This window comes from Camponotus vicinus, unplaced genomic scaffold, assembly GCF_025532165.1.
Source record: "Camponotus vicinus isolate PSW18456_S1 unplaced genomic scaffold, iyCamVici1.0 SCAF_2, whole genome shotgun sequence".
Classification (NCBI taxonomy): Eukaryota; Metazoa; Arthropoda; class Insecta; order Hymenoptera; family Formicidae; genus Camponotus; species Camponotus vicinus.
In genome coordinates, this window is record NW_028141956.1 from 822,416 (window position 1) to 844,855 (window position 22,440).

The 22,440-nt window shown below is 40.3% G+C and overlaps 1 long non-coding RNA gene across 1 annotated transcript in view; it reads right to left on the reverse strand.

Annotated features, from left to right (window-relative positions):
• The window catches only part of LOC145966237 (uncharacterized), a 238,414-nt gene that overhangs the window by 110,897 nt on the left and 105,077 nt on the right, over positions 1–22,440 (reverse strand). Inside the window, exon 3 of the long non-coding RNA XR_014436996.1 lies at positions 4,871–4,966. This is a non-coding gene — a long non-coding RNA (uncharacterized LOC145966237). The remainder of the gene's footprint in view (positions 1–4,870; positions 4,967–22,440) is intronic.

Below are 22,440 nucleotides of genomic sequence, written 5' to 3' on the forward strand. Positions count from 1 at the left end.
ACGCACTTTTACGCGGGACAAGAGCAGACGGCCGTTTAATTAATTAAGCGGTCGTTTCAGTGAATAAGATATCGCTCTTCTTAAGATTTGACATCATCGTTTATTAATATATAATATTATTGTAACAGATGTAAATGAAATTCAATAATTTTTACATTGCCGGATTATTTCTCGGCATACTTAAATTAGTTGGATGAATTAATTAAAATGTAAGATATTATATAACATTAATATAATGCACACGCACGCATAATAACACTCTTTTGCGTGTCACGAGTGTAATAAAGTAATTAATTTCTGCATCATCCACGCGACGCGCGACGATGTTTGCCGTTGCTGCGTAAAATTATTCGTCAAAGATACTTGTTTCGATCCTTTTCCCGAATGTGTGCAATTAAAAGTTAAGCGGGCTCACTTTCGTCGCGAGAAATATCATTCCGTATATTCGCTTCCGCTTCCGAACCGGAAAGTTTTAAAACCCGATCGACTTTTTCCCGACGTATACGACGCGTTAATTTCGTTTTAACAATCTATGTTTTCTATAGCAACACGACGTACGGGCAGTTTGCCTTTAACGCGCGCGAGATTAATATTTATAATTAAAACTTTCGCCCGTTTCGGACGTTCATGAGCCGCGTTATTAAATTAATGGAAACGCGCGGCCATGTCGTAATCTTTTATCGCACAAATGTAGCGATTATCGCGGCTTCGCGAATCGCTTTTCATTTTTCTTTTTATTTATTTGTGTGACATTTTTGACAACGATGACGATATGATTCGACTAGAGATTCAGCTTCTCTACACAAGCGCTCGATCAAACTATAATATTTGTATATACATGATATATTTAATTTCAAATTATTCTATGAAAACTTGTAATCGTCTACTCAGGATTTGATATAAGCAAGAGTTTATAATCACGACGAAAGCGTAAATTTCGACGCCCGCGTATAATCCAACTCGCGAATCGCACGTATAACATCGATCGGGTTTAAATCTCAATTTTGTCGAGACGACGGAATTTACGATTAAATCGATGTCGTTAAACTTATCAGTAATATGCGCAAATAAAGATTGAAATTCATTTCGATCCTGATATTGCATTCTTATTTGCGTGCCGTTGTATCACATCTGGTAAGGAAAAGAAAACAACTGTTCGCAAACATATTGTTTCGCGCGTATCTAAAGTAAATCTTTTCGTCAAAAACACGATATATACGTGGGTCGTTTGATAAGTTTTGTAAATTTCCGTGAAGTTGCGCCACAATCCATTTGGTGACTTATTGCTTGTAAAGTTTCCCTTTTTTCGTACCCCTCCAAAAAAAATGTCAAGCAAAAGTAACGCGTTGTTTACGTTCGATAGTTATTTGAAGCGAGTGGTTTGGCTGTTGTTACAAAAATGAAAAAAAAAAAAAAAATTGGCAAAATTACACGAATTGGGTTTCGAATTAATTCCTCATCCATCCTATTCTCCGGATTTGGTTCCGCGCGAATCCTTCCTGTTTCCAAATCTAAAAATCTAGCTCGGTGGAAAGAAATTCTCGTTGAACGAGGAGGTTGTCGCCGTCAACGAATATTTTGCAGGCTTTGAGACAGCCTATTTTTCCGACGGTATTAAAAAATTGGAAACTCGTTGGACCAAGTGTATAGACCTCAATGGAGACTATGTTGAGAAATAACGTAGATTTTTTCCAAAAAAATGTGTTTTACTTGCTTTTTTACCAAACTTATCAAACGACCCTCGTCATGTACACAAGATGTATAATTTATTGCACGTGCATATGTAAACATCGTGTGTACGCGTGATTTTTCATCGTACAAAAGTTTAGATCTATAAAAGTCCGCAAAGAAAGAGAGAGAGAGAGAGAGAGAATGCGGCTCTCTCTCTCCCTCTCTCTTTCTCTCTATCTCTCTCTTTCTCTCTATCTCTCTCTCTCTCTCTCTCTCTCCCTTTTCATCATGATACAAACCAAGCGAATTTATATCGCCGAAATATTTGCCTCTACGTGAAATCGTTGCAAATGCACTGGCAACCATATCGATTACGCGTTTTCACACTGCAACGTTAATCTGATGTTACGCACGTCCGCGTAGCCTATCGTCGAATGTCAATATTACCACGGTGTATCGCGCGCAATATTATTTAATAACAAACAACGCTTACTTTTCATCCCGGCAGTCGGGAATTTCAATTAAATTTTCAAATCGGAAACCGACAGAATTCAGTATCGAACGTGATTTTTCGCAATCGACGATCGTCGAGAGTAGCTGTATACGATTACGTTGGAAAACTTAGATAATTACGGACGGAATGCGGCGGCTGCGAGTTTGAACAAAAAACGAAACATTTTTTTTTTTTTTTTTCAGAGATTGTTACGATATTCGAAACGCGCGAAACGAAAAGGGATAGAGATCCGTTCCGGGCGAAAAATTTCGCGCAAAATTCAAAAAAGAAGAAACGAGACATTTCGTCTTACTCCTCTCGTTCGATTAGGAAAAGTAACGACGGCTCGAGAAGAGATAAATCATTCGAACTAATCATTCGGATTGATTCGCGCGTAACGAGCCTTAATCCGTTTGCGAGCTTGACAGCTCACGTCGCGCGACGAGACGGCGAAACAGCGACAACTCATTTACTAATCACTGTCACTCGTTTCCACGGCGTATTTCATCATCGTCGCTAATTCGTTATAATACGAGCGGAACGTGATCGCAACGACGGATGTGCCCGCGGCACGCTTATATTCGCGAGACACGCATGGAGCGAGGATATTTCGCCGGCTCGCCCGACACGCACGTGTGCGCGCGCGCGCTCGTGTGTCCGTGATCGGCAAACAATGTTGATCTGCGAGCACAGTCCGACCGGCGAACGGCTAATGGCGATTAACGTAACGTTTAGAGCATTAATCGGTGGCATTAATATCTCTCCTACCCCCTCCCCCTCCGCACGCCGCGACCGCGCCCTTCGCCCTTTGTGCATAGCAAACTGCGGCGCACGTGGATGTATTAATGCCGCGTACATGCGGTCGCGGGGAATCGACTCCTCGCAATCTGAGGGATTATTTCTCATCGAGAAAATTAATTTCGCCGCCCGCTCGCATCCCAATCACCCTCGCACGCCCAACGTTTCGATTATTCTTTCGACCTCGTAAAATGCGCAGCGAGTTGCAGCGAGCACCCCGTGTGACAGATTGCCGGACAATGGGCAAAATGCAATTTTGTGCGTGTGCGCGCGTGCATGTATGGTTGACCGAAACATTATTATATCAAGTATTGTGTCACGCACGTCGCTCCCTCTTTCCTTTATAAAATATTCATCTTTCGAAGCTTGCACTTGTTGCGTCGTAAATAGTGCGTTTTTTTTCAACATGTACTATCGTATCTAAAAATCGTTTACGCTCACTGCGATAATTATGCGGATAAAATGCTTGTCGTGCGAACGATAAAGTTGAAGTTAAACGAAGGTTGTCCACATTATTCTGTCGCCGTTTATCTAATAAGATTAACGCGCGATGACGCGTGTAATATACTTAATAGAAAAAAAATACTTCTTTTTTTATTGATATACAAAAATAGTAACGGATGGCGATTGGGTCCAAGAAACATTATTATTTTTGTATCAGGTGTACATCCAGAAAATGTATATACGTCATCCTTTACTCGTATTTTACCGCTAATTTATTTCTCGTCCTCGCTTTTCTGATAAACGAATTATCCAATTTGAAGAAATAACGGAATCGCGAGAAGCACGATCGGTTGAGATGTCACGAATATCATCAGCCACATCCACACCTGACTGCCTTTCCGGCGGATATGCGACCGAGATATAAAGGTCTGAAGTAGGATTAATAGCCAGGCAAATTCGCGCGGCGCTAATAACTGAGAAACCGGCACGAATTGAAAAAGTTTTCCGGCGGAAAGGGGTGAAAAGGGGTGTAGGCGGAAAGGCTCGCGTGTAACGTCACGATAAATCGTACGAAGACGTTGATGGCCGACAGGTAGCTTGGATATTGCGTCTGCACTGCACGGTACAAGCACACTCGCCGATCTACAGGGTGGATCGCAAGTTTGCTAGATAGATATCGGAAACGTACAGCGATCATTTACGCGGCTCTTCAACTCGCCGATTAAAAAATGCATCAACCACCTCTCCTATCCTGGAAATAATCTCGAGAATTAACATCTCGTTTGACATATCTTTTGCGATAGCCGTACAATTTTTGCAACACACATATATATTCAATGACACTTAATCATCGCGAAAAATACGCTCTCGCAATTGCCTTTTACATTTGAATTCATAGCGATCGATTTTTTACGACGCGTCCCGTATTTTAATCGTCACTGGCACACCTTGTATACCGACACAAACGTGCTACACGGAAATTATATTACGAGGACGAATGCGAATCTAGGTTATACGCTATATTATTGTTACTTGACACACAATTATTATCATATAGCATAAATATAACAGAATACTGTAAAGAAGCGTGACGTAAAGAAGAGAAAGAGAAAGAAAGAGAGACAGAGAGAGAAGAGAACGTTTTTTTAAAAAGGAAACACATCTCCCTTCAAAGAAAAATTCAAATTATTTTCATCCTCAAATTTAATATCCAGAAATTTATCGATTATGAGAGATGTAAATATTTTTCTCTTATTATATATTCGCAACACATTGAATATAACAATTCGATCTATCTTGGAGAGAGGAGCAAGAAACGTATCAAAAAACCTTGAAAAATAAACTCTAAAGAAAGATGGGGCGAGATTTCTATTTCTACTCACGAAATCACGATTGTTGACAGTATTTAAATTATCATTTTCAAATCGCAATAATAATCGGTCAATTATTTGCATGAAAACTCACCGGCGAAGAACACGGAGGGAGAAACATCTTGACAAACTGAGGCGACTGATTCTCCGAGAATTGATCCCATCCATCGGTCTTCAGCTCAAAGGTTTCCTATAACAGAAGGAAAACGAAAATCTTGACGTGCAATATATATACATATATATATGTGTGTGTGGGGGGGAGGGTGTATGTGCAATAACACACTCGATATCACAGTTACCTCCTGTTACGTCGCGAAAGAAAAGTAAAACGCGACGTAGGACGACGGTGAAGCTCGTCGTTGACGACTACGTTGCCTTAGTTTTATCGTGCAACCAGTAGCGCTTATATATCGCGGTAATGCCTCGCCCGGTAAATGAAAAAGTTATTATTTTCCATTCTGTCCCCTCCTCTTCGAGTTCTCCGACCCGTTCAAAGTTCCCTCGGAGGAAGAGAAATAACACTATACGTGTGCACGCGCAAGAGAACCGTATAAAGCATCCACCGCGTGGATATATAAGGCTTGTAAACTCGGTAAATATATATATGATACGCGATTTATACCGAGTTTACCAAAATCATTTGCGAAACCGACCGTAAATCCGAAACTTGACGGAGAGAGAGAGAGGGCGAGATCGTCGATATCCGCGAAAATGTAAGCTTAAAATAAATAGAGATCGCACAAAAGTCCCGTTTTATTAAATTAAACGGAACGATGAATTTAACGTCGTGTATACATTTCTCGTAAAATTTGAAAACTTGATCGCGCGCTTACGAGAATGCGATTGTCGCGAAACACACAGACGTCGCGCTCTTGTAATAAAAAGAGCCGTCCCGCCACCAACTTGTTTCTCTTTAAAGTTTAAAGAGCGAAGGTAAAAGCACGTGTGGCAGAGTCTCCGCGTCGCTCGATTTCGGTGTCTTTATCGTCGTGCGCAGTCAGTGTGGCTTGACAGGCCTGAGCCCCCTATGATTGATATCTACCTCGTCCTCTTCTGTTCGCTACCCCCGTTATAGTCACCCCTGTTCTCTCTCATCTCTTCATCTCACTCGCGTATCACCCTTTTCGATTATATCGCGCGCGTCCCGTCCCTATCCGCTCGCATATATATGTACGATCTTGCCTCTGCGCTTGTTCGGGATGGATCGATCGATACGGCTATTATGAAAATTGAAAATAAAGGCACTTTTGCTTCCACTTATACGTAGAGACGCTCGACCGCAGACTCTGACCTCTTATTATGGGATAACTGTGGCTCGATAAACCGCCGAGATTTATCGCAGAGTCACAGGGTGGATGCTACAAAAAATCGTCGATGATGAGACAGTATTTGACGATAGAAATATCTCCCTCGTCCGAAGGAAGCAGCCAAATATTTTTTGGTCAAATGTATTTTTAAATTATATATTACGTATACCGTTCACATATTTTATATTTATTTTTCACGTATACAGTGAAAATCCTGGAAATGGAGACGAAATTTGTAAAGAATTAAAATTAAAATAAAATATTATTTTTTTAGCTCGTTATTTTTTACAGGTTTCTTTCACATTATATTGTAAATAAATAATATATATAAATAAATAATATGAAAACGATGCGCTGCGAGAAATATCCAATGAATCGTGTACACAATGGACTTTGAGAAAAATGCATATTGTCATATGTTCCGGCAAGTCAATATTTATATGTCATCTATTTTTCTCTCTCTACCTTTGCGTAACCATTCGTTACAATTCAAACTTGCAACTTTGGTTACGGCTCATTTCTCGTAAACTCTCAATTCTCGTCGAGCACGAGAAGAAACTCAAATATAAGGAAAAGTCAATGAAATACAATAGGATTCTCTTCTTTAGCGAGGAAAAGAATGGAGAATAAAAAGATATATCCACGATCGTGTGTTTCAGACAGTCAATATTATTGAATAAAATTGTTGATCTGAATCCGATATCGATTAAAATTTTACAGATCGTAGTAAAACTTGTATTTTATTTTTCGCTGATAAAATCGTGATATTAACACGGAAGTCAAACATTTTTTTGCATCGTTCAAAACGGAAATCCCGGAAATCCACGGAAATGTTAAATGTGTGCAATATTTCCTTTGCTTCCGCGGTATCCGCTTCATTTCCCAAAGCTTTCTGAGCGATTAGACGCAATTTGGTCGGAATCATCGATCGTTACAATTTCTAACGATAAAATTTTTGCAAAAAGTCGCATTAATTAAGCTCGCGCGAGCTCGTTTGAGCAGACTGACGTGCACTTTCTTGCTCTCGTAGAGCATTATTTAAGGGAAAGCGCACGTTAATGCGTCTGCTGGTGACACGAGCATTATTAGGGGTGGAGGCGTAAAAAAAAAAAAGAAAGAAGGACGCGCGCGAGCGGCGGGGACAAAAATGTCGTGTTTCTAAACGCTTTACGTAAAGCGACAAGTACGCCTGTCGGTTACGCTCTCTCTTTCTCTTTCTCTATCTATCTCTCTCTCTCTCTCTCTCTCTCTCTCTCTCTCTCTCTCTCTGCCATGTGTCAGTGCGCAATGACAGGTTTAATTACCGGACCTGCGTATTACACATTTATGCACGCATAAATTTCTGAGCGCGCTTCAATCTATTCGATTTTGCGCGATCGAAACATGCGTTTGGTTTTCAATCGCGCCGAAATACTTTTGTTCGCTTGCGAGAGACGCGCATTCAATTATATACAAAATCATCTTGTCCATATATGGAGGCAAAATGACAAAATTGACGCATCTTTAGAAAATTTAAATTTAAAAAATCAAATTTTTACGTATCAATTTCTCGGTTTCTGCAGATGATTGGTAAGACTTTGGTAAGTTGGAAAAAAAATAGAGCGTTACTTTGTCATAACAAAAAGATCATCTCGTCCCCCTTTTTTCGCGTGTAATTATCAGCGGTTAAATAGCGGTCGAATGTGCGTACGAAATCTCAGGATTACGCGTCCGGGATATAAATCAACTGTGTTCGCGAAACAAAAGAAGTTGTCCGTCAAAGCGCGCATCAAAGGAAGATTTACGAGTACCCTCTCCTCTTGCAGTGACGAGTGGCGGAATTTGGAAAATGCGTTTAATCCAGACGTCGACGCCGAGGGCGACGACAACACCCGGGCATCGCGTCGACTTCACGCTCGGTAGTGCACATTCCGAAAGAGGAATTGAAATTGCAAGGCGATCGGCACAAGGGAGATCGACCGCTCTCGCGGGTCAATTGTATTAATTAAATCTCTTTTGCGCGACCGTGCATTGCGACTCAACAGGCAGAACGTGTTCGCCGAAGAGGGAGGCAGCCGGCCCGCTGGACGAAGAATTCAACTCGGCCAATTCGGATTCTCTCGCGTGACGATCTAATCAATCACGCCGCAAAGCGCCGACAAAGCCGTGAATTTCTGAACGCGCGCCAAATTAAATTAAGTTGAACGATATGCTTGCCGGCCTCTTTTCAAGCGGTTCGATGGCTCGTGAATAATTCCAACTGTCGATATTAACCTCTCGGTGTAGCTCGCGCGGATATCCAAAATATTATATATACTTTGATTGACAGAAATAATCGACAGAAATAATCTTTTACGTATCATAAACACGAGTTCGATAACGTAGGGGCACGAGTTGACATGGCGCAAACACTCGAACCACCTGCGCACTTTAGTAGCGATATCTATTGTATTGGGTTGGCAACTAAGTAATTGCGATTTTTTTTAACAAAACAAAAGACAATTTTTTCATGGAACAAGATAATTTTATTTAATAATGTATTGTCCATTTTTATCAATGACTTCTTGCCATCTTTCAGGCTGCATCATAATTCCACGTTCATAAAATTTTTGGTTTTTACCGGCAAAAAACTGAACTAAGTGCGACTTGACATCATCATCATTATTGAAATTTTTACCATTCAAGAAGTTTTGTAAAGCCCGAAACAAATGGTAATCCGATGGTGCAAGATCAGGACTATACGGTGGATGTATCAAAATTTCCCATCCAAGCTTTCTCAATTTTAGGCGGGTCGCCAAAGATGTATGGGGTCTGGCGTTGTCGTGATGGAAGACGACGCCTTTTCTATTGATCAATTCTGGTCGCTTTTCTTGAATTGCATTGTTCAGTTTGGTTAATTGTTCAATGTACACATCTGAATTGATCGTCTGGTTGCGTGGTAAAATCTCAAAGTAGACAATTCCTTTGTAATCCCACCAAACTGACAACATGACCTTCTTTCCATGAAACCAATTTTGACACTGCCGTTCTTTGGTGCTTCGTCACCATACACAGCACATAACTTTTTGTGAGCTTTCGATGCGCTTTTTCCTTTGCGGAAGTAAAACAGCAAAATAATGTCGAAAGTGTTCGTTTTGCTTTTCCATTTTTCAACCGATGCCAAATAAAAACTACACAACCGATCAACAACATTTTTTCACAGAATGTTAATTGAAATACGAATTGTCAAACAACAATATGAGTTTGACATTTGAAATACGTGAACATATCCAAAATTCAACTAACACTATCTATCAATGAGATCCGCAATTACTTAGTTGCCAACCCAATATTAAGGGTACATTTTAGAGGATTCGCGTGGGAAGTAAATTGTGTAAATTCGCCTCTCGTGTTGCATCTGGAAAGAAACGTCGCGTAAAACAGAGATAATAGAGTTTCTTTACTCTGCCTCTCCCCCTTCCCCCTCTTTCTCTCTCTCTCTCTTTCGTATATAGGTGACATTATAAAATATAAAATATCCATCAGTCTGCGCGACAGGTCGCACCGCGCCACCGTAAACGTTAAGCATAACGCTATGCCGGCGTTAAAGAGGCCGCAAAGCCGCCTCGGCGAAAGACCGAGGGGGTTCGCCTTTAGTGCCACTGTTAAGGAACGCTGGTTTTAACGCCGACTTTCCTCGCTACTCTTCGCCACTTCCTTCGCCCACGTAATCTGAGCTTCTCTTCGGATTTCCTGCGGGGAAATGAAGGATATTAGGCTATGAAAAAAGAATCGAAGCTCTACTTTGGCAATTAGCAAGCTCGCGTAGACTCGGCAAACGCGAGATGATCAGTCTTTACGTTACTCGGGGACAATCTCTTGGAAACTATCCTAAACGTGTGTTTTTTTTTTCGATTTAGAGATTCCATAGGGTTATACGAGCAAAGCGAAGAGTGCCTATTAAAGAAAGAGTAAAAAGAGAGAGAGAAAAGGCGAGCGGCTTCGTAGCATGACGAGGGTGGTTGGCAAAACTACCATCGTAAGGATTTTCAAGCACGAGGGAATTAAATGCACCGCCGTGGTTTACGACGAAGGTTAGTATAGTGGATGGGTAGGGTCCATTCGATGTATAACGTGGAAGCTGCTTCGAGTTTCCTGTTATCGCGACAATGTATGCGCGCTTTCGCGCTTTGGCCACTATCGATTTAATCCCTTCGCGAAGGGTCTTGGACAGAACTGTCGTCGATACAGCGTTATGACACGAGTCAAAGACCTGTCGAGATAATTCTCGAGCGGCGACGCATCAACGTTTGCCCTGGTTAATCCTCTTTGGAGCAGTCCGGTAAGCCCTGCATAAAGTGGAAGCGGACGACGAAATTTTCAAAATTTCAAACCATCAAACAATTTTGTTCAAGAAATATTCAACGCGGACGTTTAATTACATTAGAAATTGGAGGATTCCAGTTGGATTCGAGGGAGAATCCAACGAGTCAAATGGAAAGTCTTATATAAAAGTATCATCGTGCATTATAACGTTAAGTAAAATACGATATTTGACGTTCTTTTCAAAATAAGGATTTCCTTCTCCTACTTCTTCTCTCTCGTATCTGTTAAGAAAACATGAAATAATCGCTCCTCAAAGAGATTGGTCGCGTCGCACAGGAATCGAATCGAATCATGCGCCTCTTTCGGCGCTTCATAAAGTCCCCGTAGTTTTGACGAGAGGGGGTGAGAGAACCGCCCGTCTTCTCCCGCGGAATCTTCCCTCTCACCCCTCTATAACTCGCCGCGCCGGAAAATCCCCGGGGCGAGGCGGGGGAGAGGAGGGGGTGGGAAAATAAGTTGAACATATAATTTGAAAAGCCGCGGGAATACAAGCAACCGCTGCGCAACTTTATACCCGGCAGCGGAGGAAGAAGGCAAAGCAGCCAGCGGAGAAGACGCGACTGACAGAGCCGAGATGAAAGGGATTGCGCTGCTCCTTGGCGTCGACGTAAGAAGCGAGCGCGGAGGTAAGGGAAAAAAAAGGGCGCGGAGAAGGGGGGGGCGAGGGGGCAAGGGTTAAGTTAATTCGCACGTCCCCGTGAGCGGCCGAAGACGGTCTCGCCTCGGTTTGCCGTGTTTCCTGCGTTTGACTGGGAGGAAGGGAGGGAAAAAAGGGCAAGAGGGAGAGAGAGAGAGAGGAGTACCCTTAATTAAAATTACTCATTATTCTCGATGCGACGAGCAAAGCCACCAGTCGAAATTTCATTGTATCGAGAGAGAATTTTTTTCTAGAAATGTTTTATGTTCGGATGAAACAATGAGGGAGGGGGGGGGAAGGGGGTAAACGACATTTTATACATCTAGATTATTTTGGTCACAGATCTCTCTTCTTTTTCTCGTTGATCTCGCTATTATTTATATGTTCGCTAAGAGCGACGCGACGAACAAAGCGGAAACCGAGGGCGAAGCGAACGAGGTAAATCCCGCGGAAGCGGGGACGCCGCGCGTTAATTACTCTTACACCGAAATTTCCCAGTCGAGATTTTTCTGAAATTTACGGAAGCGACGCTTTTCCACGGGAAGCGGCCGCGATGAACGGGTATCGTTAAAACTTTCCACCGTGCGCGAGTGCATCGTCGGGACAAAACGGCGTCGCTTATTCCGAGGTTAAAACGGCGCCAGATAGCGCGGAGTTTATCCTTCTAATCGTGGCTTTCCTTCGGTGGACTGTGAATCTCTCGCGCCGTCGCTTCCTCAGCGGAGAGTATACGGATGTCGCGTAAATAAATGGGTATTTCCGTGCTTTGCGTTTTAATATCGCGACACGTAAAATACACATACGTATTAATTGTGAAACGCAAACTCTCTAAAAGCAACGGATGCAAATGATATTTTATTTAGAAAAAAAAATTCCTTCTCTTTTACGGCTTTAAAGTCATATTATGTAATATACTTGTTTCGAGCGTTTTAATTATGTTTGTTGCTTAAACGCATCGTCATTTTCAAATAACAAGCGTACGATATGATTCAGCGGATAACGTGAAAAATTGAGGATGAAGATCGCTCGGGAGTTTGCGGGGGAGAAGGAACGCGTCGCATGACACCCGTGGACTTTTTGAAAAGGGACGAAGGAGGAAAAATGTCATCGCGTATAGAGCACGCAACGTGACGAGCGCGCGTTCTTTACGTGCATGTGCGGCACACGAGCCAACTGGCAACGGACAATGATGATTCGCTGCAGGCCGTTTCTGGAGATGCGACGGAATTCGAGCCCGCCGCCGGCTCGCCTAATTCTAAATTTAATAAACACATACCTGTCCGCGGCAACGAGTGGTGGTGCTTGCGAGCGTACATGTTTGAGCTTGTAGAGGATTCGCCATATAACGGAGAAACCCCTTCCATCGACCGTTAAATAACAAGACCCAGCAGTGCCGAGAGTCGTGAACTATATGAAATATGTACGCGGAGAAAGAGAGAGAGAGAGAGAGAGGGAGAGAAATTGCTTCATCGCTCGTAATGGTTGTCCGTTACGACGGATTGTACGTATATACGGCATCTATAAAGACATTAAATTGATCGAATTGATAAATAAAGACGAGAAAAAAAGTCCAATACAGGGTGTATCTGAAATGATGCACTAAACTTTAGAAGCGTATTCAAAATAAGACTTTTTTTTCCTAGAACATGGGTCCGCAAATGAACCCCCCTCCGAACTAGAGGCCCCTAAAGTTTGGGGAAAGAATTACTAATTGGCTGTATTTTAGAAGAAAAAAAAAAAAGGTTTTGACGTTACCTATCACCCTCTCTTGAGAGATAAATAAATTTGCGTTGCGGGTGTTTGGTCAATTTCACACATTTTCGAATTTTAGCTCAGAGGAGAGTTCATTTGCGAACCCATGTTCATAGGAAAAAAAAAATCTTATTTTGACCTCTAGAATACGCTCTTAAAGTTTAGTGCATCATTTCAGATACACCCTGTATATATGTAATCTAAAGACGATTAATAAAAATTTTATCTACGCAATCGCAAAGTTTTATAAATTTTAGACACGTTAAAAGACAACGATTCCAATCGGCTTTAAATCTTCTATTTGCGAATAATTGAGAATTTTAAAGAGTTGATTTTTTTAATTGAAATTAGATTCCCTTTCACATTTTTTCCGCGGTAGAAATAAAAAATATTATTCCGCCATATGTCTAGAAATGAATAAAGCAAGTGAATAATCGAGTTATTGGTGAAATGTAAATATAAATGTGAACGCGAAGGGGAAACACGCGAGTGCAATCGAAGTCTCGAAAGAAGCACAGTCCCCTTTTTCACCCTCGGGTCACAAGCACCCCCTCCCACGAGACGAAGCTACGTCGATCCCTTACACGTGCGAGGGACGGGAAGATCGAAAGCCAAGTAAATCTGTTCCAATTCCCTTAGTTCCTCATCTCGACAGGATCTTGGTAGCCACATTCACGCTTGTCCTTTACTTATTTCGTACTTTCCACTCATTCCCTTGTAGATGGTTTCTTATTTATTTCTCCAAGTCCGCCTCCATTATACTGATTTATCCCTAACATAACATTATCGTGTAATAATACGAGTTAAAATTTTGCTTCTATTTTCAACCTCGATATTCTCACGTTTTATAAATTCTAGACTTTGATAAGTTGAATTTTGTATCAATATTAATTGATATACATCAACTTACAACTTTAATCGTTCCATCCGAGATATCATGTGACTCGGAATTAAAGTTTCAAAAACGATAAAAAAACGCTGGTTATTTTATAATTCAGACTCTCAACGCAACTTTCTCGATTACGTCTTATTTTGTGTAAAATAATAAAAGTAAGGAGGAATAACTCACCGGCGACACGCCGAATTGAATCTTCCTCTCGAAAGTGTTCGTTCAATTAGACACTCGATTTATTAATCGCCCGGTAAGTCTTTTATCTCGGCGCTTTTCTTTCCCTAGCAGACAGGAAATCTTTCTCCTCGCACCATCTTTTTTCGCCAGCCAGGATTCCTGCCGATCATTTTCCTGCCGCTCGAGATTATCAGTAATTACGAAACTTTCCGAGGGAAACGAATCGTCACGAGTTTACCAAGTCGATTATTAATCGCCATCCTCTCTGAATGCCCGAGAGGTGCCGATTTATCGAGTATCTTATTACTCTCACGAACGGCCAAGAAGAGGCGTTAATGCCGGAGATCGAAATTAATCCGATAATTTGTATCATCTGTACTATAAATGTCGAGACATATATTCCTTAATCGTGACCGGACACTTTTATAATATTTCTTTTGTATAATAACAAGATCTCAAATGTACAGTTTATATAGAAATCTTGTCCATTTTCATCTTATTTTATATTATATTAAATCTGTATAACTCTATTTATGCATTACAAATGATTCTTTGTTCATTATATCAAAAACTTTATCGTACTAGTTAAATTTGAAATATCGTCATGAATTTAATATTTTATGTGCACATTAATATCTCAATTATCATCGTTGATAAAACTTTTGCTACGAGCAATCTTTCTATTTACATTCGACAAAAGATGAAGATGTATAATTATGACTTGAGAAAATCTATTTTAAAAATATGTATATGATAACATATTTTATTTAAAATAACAAGTTGTAGCAACGCAATTGTCCCACTTAATTAAATATACGTATAATTAGCAATGTGCACAATTATATCAGAAAATATTATCATCGCGAGCTATATTTGCAATTTCAAGACAAGCTCAAATACCTAGTCTGGTCGACGACTCGTTGGATACGAAAAATACGTACGTTACCTGATGCGAAGGCGTCAAAGCGCAAGAATGCGATGAACAGCGTTGACGGGATGTGTACTTTCTGAGAATCGGCTCGCAAATCGCCTTTCAGCTCGAGAGGATTTTCGGCGATAAGAAAGTTCCTAGCAGGACACATGTACAGCCGTCGCTATAACCGCGTATGGTCGTTCGATGCGCCAAAGGAGCACCGGAGCTGGGTGCACGCCAGAGCAATGCCCAAAAAGCGTAAAATCCGAAAATCCATAAAATCCAAACCATTTCGCCGTTGCCTTTCTTCATTCTACCCTTCCATCCCTCTTTCCCTCCCTCTCTCTCTCTCTCTCTCTGTCTCTTTCTTTGGTCGATGCGGCATCTAACCCCTAACTTCCTCCGCCCACAAATATCCTACCCACCTTGACGTTCGAAACCCAATGCGTTTAACACGCTCTAGCTTCCTGAACATTCGCGCGAAATCTCTGTTAAGCTAGGAGCAAGCTAGGGCTCACCGACACGATGTCGTTCCGAGTCCGTTTCATTCACACCAAGTTTCTCACTTGGCCGCAAATCACGAGTCAGAAATGGTTCTTGCAGTTGGGCTTATTTTTCCGAGAAATCAAGTTAAATTGTTAAACTTTTGTTAAAGGTAAGCGAATATAAAAAATTGACACTCTTGTTGCTACTATTACAATTATGTACGCAAACTATAGAGGAAGATATTCCACCGATGTGTTTTGTTTCACCGAGAGAAAGCGAGTGTTGTACGCCAACTATCGGTAAGCGCACTTTTCAAATCATCGCAAGTAGCGCGAGATAAATGGCATATCCGATGGAAACTCATTTCTGAGCTCTACTGCTGCGATGCTGCGCCAGGTATATTAAACCAACATGTACAATTTCACGAAAAAACGTAAAAGAAGAAACGCTCGCTTCTGATACACTAGTCTAGATTTTCTCCTCATCCTTGCAGAAATTTACCGCTTTCCGTCTAGATATTCGCGTACCCGTGTCCCCTTTTTAGAGCCAAGTCCATTACACCGCACTCGGCGGCGATCAATACGCGAGTCGTTAAATCCGGAATTCGCAGAGCCAGGTAACCTCCGCGCCGGAAACTCATCACACCTCGATGGAGAGAGAGCCAACGATGGAGAAAGAAAGGGATCGACGCGGGGAATGCGACAGAGAGGACGAGAGAATGTCTGTCACTCGCCAAGTACCGTGCGCGCGTAACCGCATCTCCAAAATTCGCTTCAGCGAAATCGCGAGAGAAGATCGTTCACCTTGTTTGTCGCATATAATTGCCCGATTACTTGTCGCGATTTCTTCACCGAATAAAATGAGTTTAAAAAAAAAAAGAAAAATATGTGAAGGAGCCACAGATATACACATTGAGAAAAAAATCTGGTTGCATTAATTAGAATTCTGGTAGATTCAACCAATATGTCTGTTGGAAAATGGACGAACCAGAATTCTCGTAGGAATTACCAGATGAATCTGATTAATTTCTTCCTGTTAAATTTACCAAATTTTCTGGTTAATAATACTAAACTCACCAGCACCAAGTCGTCGAAAATTTTTTCCATCTAATTTCAAAAGTCTGTTTAATAATCTGAATTCCAACAAGATTATTGGATAAATTCAATTCAGATTATTGAATAAATTATTTTAAATTCAGTTTGTTAGAAATTAAACTGATAAACAATGATGCAAGAAGAGGATGCAGCTCAAACACACACAATCAGAGAGCTAGCGTCCTCTTTCTGGCACTACTGCTCGTAAGAGAAAAAAATATACTTTGGATTTAATGTTAATAATAGTTCTTTATATACATTTCATGGCAAATATTGAATACGAGTTAAGTTAAGAGTGGCTCGCTGCCTAGCGGCAAGCAAAGAAATTAATGTAACAAGAAATTTTATAGATCCAATCAGAAAATACTAACCAAATCCTTATAGTAAAATCTATTAAACGTTCTAGTTATAAAAAATCGAGTCTTATCATGATAACTAGAAATTCTTGTTTGATTTAACCAAAATGCCTTCAATCATATACGTCTTGTTGGTACAATCAAACGATTTTTCTCAGTGCAGAACTTGCAATTTACAAATGGATAATCAACATCCTAATTTTATATAAACACCCAATGATTATACTGGGAATCGAGAGATATATGTATTTTATGAAAAAAAAATTAGATCGAGGTGAAACGAGAAATAAAACGAGACAGAGAGAGAGGGGGGGGGGAAATAGTAGCAAGGGTTGGCAACCGGTCGACACTTTGGAGGTTTCGAGCGAACCTAATTAATTTCTGGGAAGCATACCGGTAATATTGCTCGATAACGCAGTCAATCCTTCGGTTGCAGACCAGAGTCCTATAACTAGAGCACCGACGAGAATGATCCTACAAAGCCAGAAACTGGTATTGGCTTGCCTTTGCGCTTTAACTACTCGGATGCCCTAATGGTCGCCGCAAAGTAATCCCGGATAATTAATTCCGAGTTATGATATAACGCAGACCGTTAATACGGCGGGTGTGTTTCAATCAACAGTCGACAAGTCTCACGGCTTTGTATCAGAGATGCAGTAAATCTCTATGCGATCTATTCAATGATATGTTTACTGATTTAATTTAATCGCCAAATTCCTCCATTTTGATTATTTACAACAAAGCGAGATTTAATTCTTTCACACGGTCGAACGACATTTTTCATCTTTATCTCGCCTTTTCGATCCTTGACTGGTGATGTAAAAAATAAACATAATGGATGATGAAAAATTGATCTCTTAAATTACTTTTTTTTAGAGTGCTTTCAAATTCCTGAACATAAATTACTTTTTAAATTAAGTATTTTTTGCATAAAATATCTACAAAGGAAAAATTATATTTGAGAATATTTTTTAGTTATTCTTTTACTTATTCTTTTTTTCGCAATGAAAGCTCGAACAGTTTATTGTCAAAAACTAATTGCCCGCAAAATTTCACGAATAAAACCGTGGCAATAATTCCAATTGCGCATTCATCGCCAACGTCCGATTAATGCGACAGCAAAAAATCTAAATATACGAGGCCACGGAGAATGTCGCTGCAAAAGCAGGCACACATGCTGCTCAGGCCGTATAATCGCGGTTAGGAGAATAGCGGACAATTATGGAAATCTGTTCCAGTGTGTTAAATACAGCCGGCGATTTCGTATGCCGCCGTTTCGCACACATTCGTGCGCGATAAACGGTGCGGGTGATATCGCATTTTGCAGCAAGCAACGCCACGAGAATCTGGCACGAGAACACGCCGCGTATAGCGCGTGGGCACACATGTACGCGAAAGAGCGCACTGTACGAAAGTACAGTTGGCTAAGAGAAGTTTTGAGAGCGCTAACAGAGGGAAAGAGAGAGAGGGAGAAAGAGAGAGAGAGGTATAGGAGTTCATCGACGCGTCAAAGTGGTCCCAACCAATTTCATAGCGAGGTGAGCAAACAGGGGTTCTCAAGCCCCCCCTCCTCCTCCTCCTCCCTCCTCCCGAACCATCGTATAGTGGCTTCCCTTTATATAGCAGGAACACGAAACCATCAACCGCGCGCGAACGATCAATACCCCGAATTACTTTTCGTCACCGTGAGAGCGCGAATCAACGCGGCCGTAATCGAGACGCAAGTCGGATGTAATTATACGTCGGCGCAATTAACATTTCGCTTCTAATGTGCGATATTAGATGCGCACGATTGCTCTCTTATCGGTATTTCTGCTCTTATTCCTTCGCGCATCCTCACTGAGAAAAATCGTTTGATTGTACCAACAAGACGTATATGATTGAAGACATTTTGGTTAAATCAAACAAAAATTTCTAGTTATCATGATAAGACTTGATTTTTTATAACTAGAACGTTTAATAGATTTTACTATAAGGATTTGGTTAGTATTTTCTGGTTGGATCTATAAAATTTCTTGTTACTTTAATTTCTTTGCTTGCCGCTAGGCGGCGAGCCACTCTTAACTTAACTCGTATTCAATATTTGTCATGAAATGTATATAAAGAACTAGAATTAACATTAAATCCAAAGTATATTCTTTTTCTCTTACGAGCAGTAGTGCTAGAAAGAGGACGCTAGCTCTCTGATTGTGTGTGTTTGAGCTGCATCCTCTTCTTGCATCACTGTTTATCAGTTTAATTTCTAACAAACTGAACTTAAAATAATTTATTCAATAATCTGGATTGAATTTATCCAATAATCTTGTTGGAATTCAGAATATTTAAACAGACTTTTGAGATTAGATGGAAAAAATTTTAGGCGACTTGGTGCTGGTGAGTTTAGTATTATTAACCAGAAAATTTGGTAAATTTAACAGGAAGAAATTAATCAGATTCATCTGGTAATTCCTACAAGAATTCTGGTTCGTCCATTTTCCAACAGACATACTGGTTGAATCTACCAGAATTCTAATTAATGCAACCAAATTTTTTTCTCAGTGCTCTTATAGTGGAATACCAATTATTCTATAAAATGTAATTCTTCTATAAAAATGTAATTATTCTATAAAATGTAATTCTTTTGAAATCTAAAAAATAATCATGTGCAAATATTGAGGGAAAAAAAATTTATATAATAAAAATATTTTTGATAAAATAATAGCATTTTCCCTATGCAAATCTCGTTGTACGATTGACCAACCCTTAGTTGTGTACATCGATGGTTGATGTAACAGTTTCGTCGTAACGTTACGTAACGATATTATTCAGATACGCAAACTACAATTCTCATTAATTCTCACCAATATTTCGCGGTAATCCGCGTAACAGAAACTTGAGTTGGAGAAACTATCGCGGTGCCGTGCGACGAATTGTTGGATATTGCTATTAATATTACGATAGGAATAGCTGATATTTAGAATTACAGACGCACGCTGTTGTGATAAATCTCTAACAATTTAACACGAAATATTGAACTTTACAAATTGATACGCTCAATCATTCATCTAGACCCGCGACATGTAAAATACGTCGCGAGCTTTCCCTAAGGGGTATATATATTTTTTCTACATTATTATATCATATTCGATAAAAGAGCTCGGAAAAATATCAAGCGTACACATTTTCCGAATAAAAAAAATCTCCCGCGGCGAAAAAGAGAAACATTTCAAGATCAATTATCCGCAAAGCTGATATAACAAATGAAAAAGAGGGAAACAAGCGGATTCGCGAGGGGCCCGAGTTTCGCGCGACAAAAATACTCGCGCGCATTGTTGGTGTGCGTTCACGTTCCGCTCTTAAATATATATTACGCCTCTCCGAATTATAACAAGCGTCCCGAGATTATGCAAATGTTTAATCGCGAAGGAGCCCGCTAATGGGAAGAAATTGCAGCGCTGGCGCCAGATTAAGAGTCACCCCCGCTGGTTCGAGCCTGCAGAAGCGGAGCGTCGGTGTAGTCGCCCTAAGAACTCCCACCTACCCTTAAGAACTCCCACCCTTTCGCGCGGCCGTGCTGCTTGTCGGCTCCGCCGAGATAAGGATTTAATTTTTGGCCACCTTTAATCCTAATTCCGAGTTACTCGCAAGAGGCAGGTGCGTTACCTCGGCACTCTCCGTTTTCTTCCCCGCCAGACTTTAACCACGAGGGATGACATACCGGCCCGATAAAATAAAATGGCGCAACGTTACGCGATTAAACACCCCCGTTACTCATTAGTTTACGCAATTACTTAATCGCCGGCTTAAGAGAAGGGAAGCGCTTTTATCGCCTTTGTATACCACGGGCGTTCTAAGGAAATCCAAAGTGAAAAATCTAATATTTTATACTTAAAATTCTAATTATACCATGATTGTTAAAATTTTTCATTTTTTTTATACACGAGCGCAATTATGTAGATGTTAAAAACACGTTACTGTTATCCATTTTCCACATCGCTTTTCGGATAATCGCCCTTCTGCGATAACGGGAACCTTCCACCGTATTTTAATACGGTGTCAAGCGACGAAATTCCTTCCAGGAAAGGCCCTTTACTTTTAATCTCGTTACTTCAATTCTATCAAGGGGATAACACCTATTAATTCGTCCCCAGAATGAACTCGTTAAAGAAGCTCAACTCGGTCGCGATGTAACTTTGTTAAGGGGTATGCGTAAAAACATTCGGCCCGGCCTTTGAATACCCGCCAGGAGATAATAAGGGAATTAATTGATACGAAAAATGCAATTACGGGGCGGAATAAGAGATGTTTGCGCGATAGAAGAACGAGAACGAGAGATATATTCCGTCGTCGAGAGTTTGCAAATTTTTAAATATATATCGTTGAGAGATTTACATGAATCGATGCATGATTCAGTTTTCCAGTCAACAAATTTTTGCGTAAAAGATAAAACAACATCGCGTCAACAGAGTCAATAAACTACGAAAAAATCATTCGATGAAAAAAGAGAGAGAGAGAGAGAGAGAGATGTGCTCTAGGTGTACAAACTATTTAGCAAATTTCGTGTCTATTTTCGTGGCTCGTTATTTCCAGTTATCCTTGCCCGTGTGATACTGCGTCGATGTGGATGGCATATATCGGCCATGTAAAAAAAAGGTTACTCTAAAATACGATTTGGTCCGGTAACGAGTAAAAATCGGTTTATTGGATTTGCCATGCGTCCCAGTTCGTTTACATTACGGTAGGTATCCGCTGCGTTCTGTGCAATATAAACACAATGTACCAACACGACCGATATTGAAAAATGGCTTACTTTCGTGCCGCCTCTCGACGAGGACACCTCACATATTTTATCACGTTTATTCGAATTTCGGCGAGCCTCTCTAAACGTCAAGAGCACGTAGTACAACTGTACCACGATAACTATCCAAAACGAGAGCCCCGTGACTCAAGATTTATTTCATATCTTTGCACTTTATCTCCCTATAATATTTATATAAGATTCTAAAGGTGATAATATCAATACACGAGTCGTTGAGCACATGTGTCCGTTATAAAGTACTTACAGTAATCTTTCGTAGCATTTGTAGTAGTTGTATGCTCCTCACACTGTTCACATTTTCACTTCGATTCTCCTCAGCCGAAAGCTGGCAACTGACTAGATAAAATTTTGACCTTTTCATTCAGTGTGTAGTATCATCTTTGTTACAATGTTTAGTAACCTTGTACGCGAAATATTGTAAACAAAGAGGGTTTGAATACATACAAGATTCTGTTTTGTGTGTGTTTCGAAAATAAACTCGCTTTAGTCAACAAACTTTTTTTACGTATAGTTTTATATCTCTGTGTATTTTGGATCGAATTTAAATGATTTTTTTTTGCTAGTATGAGCCTCGTGAGATTAGATGTAATGATTTGAAAAAAAATATCACAAGTTATGTAATAAAAGTATAATTAAGGGGTATTGAATTCTAATGTATTTTTTGATACATATTAAAAAATCTAGATATTTTCAAATATATTAAATTCAGGCATTTTTACAGCTTTTCTTCATGTTCAATCACTTGTCAATCAATTAATTTTATTTCATATATGCATCGCAATACCTGCAATAAATTATGTATACGACATGTGTGTACGACATAGTTTTACGATTCGTGCTGCAGATTCTAATGTACTCTAATATAGTAAAGTCTAGGAAGGATTTAGAAGTATCCTTTGAATTTCATA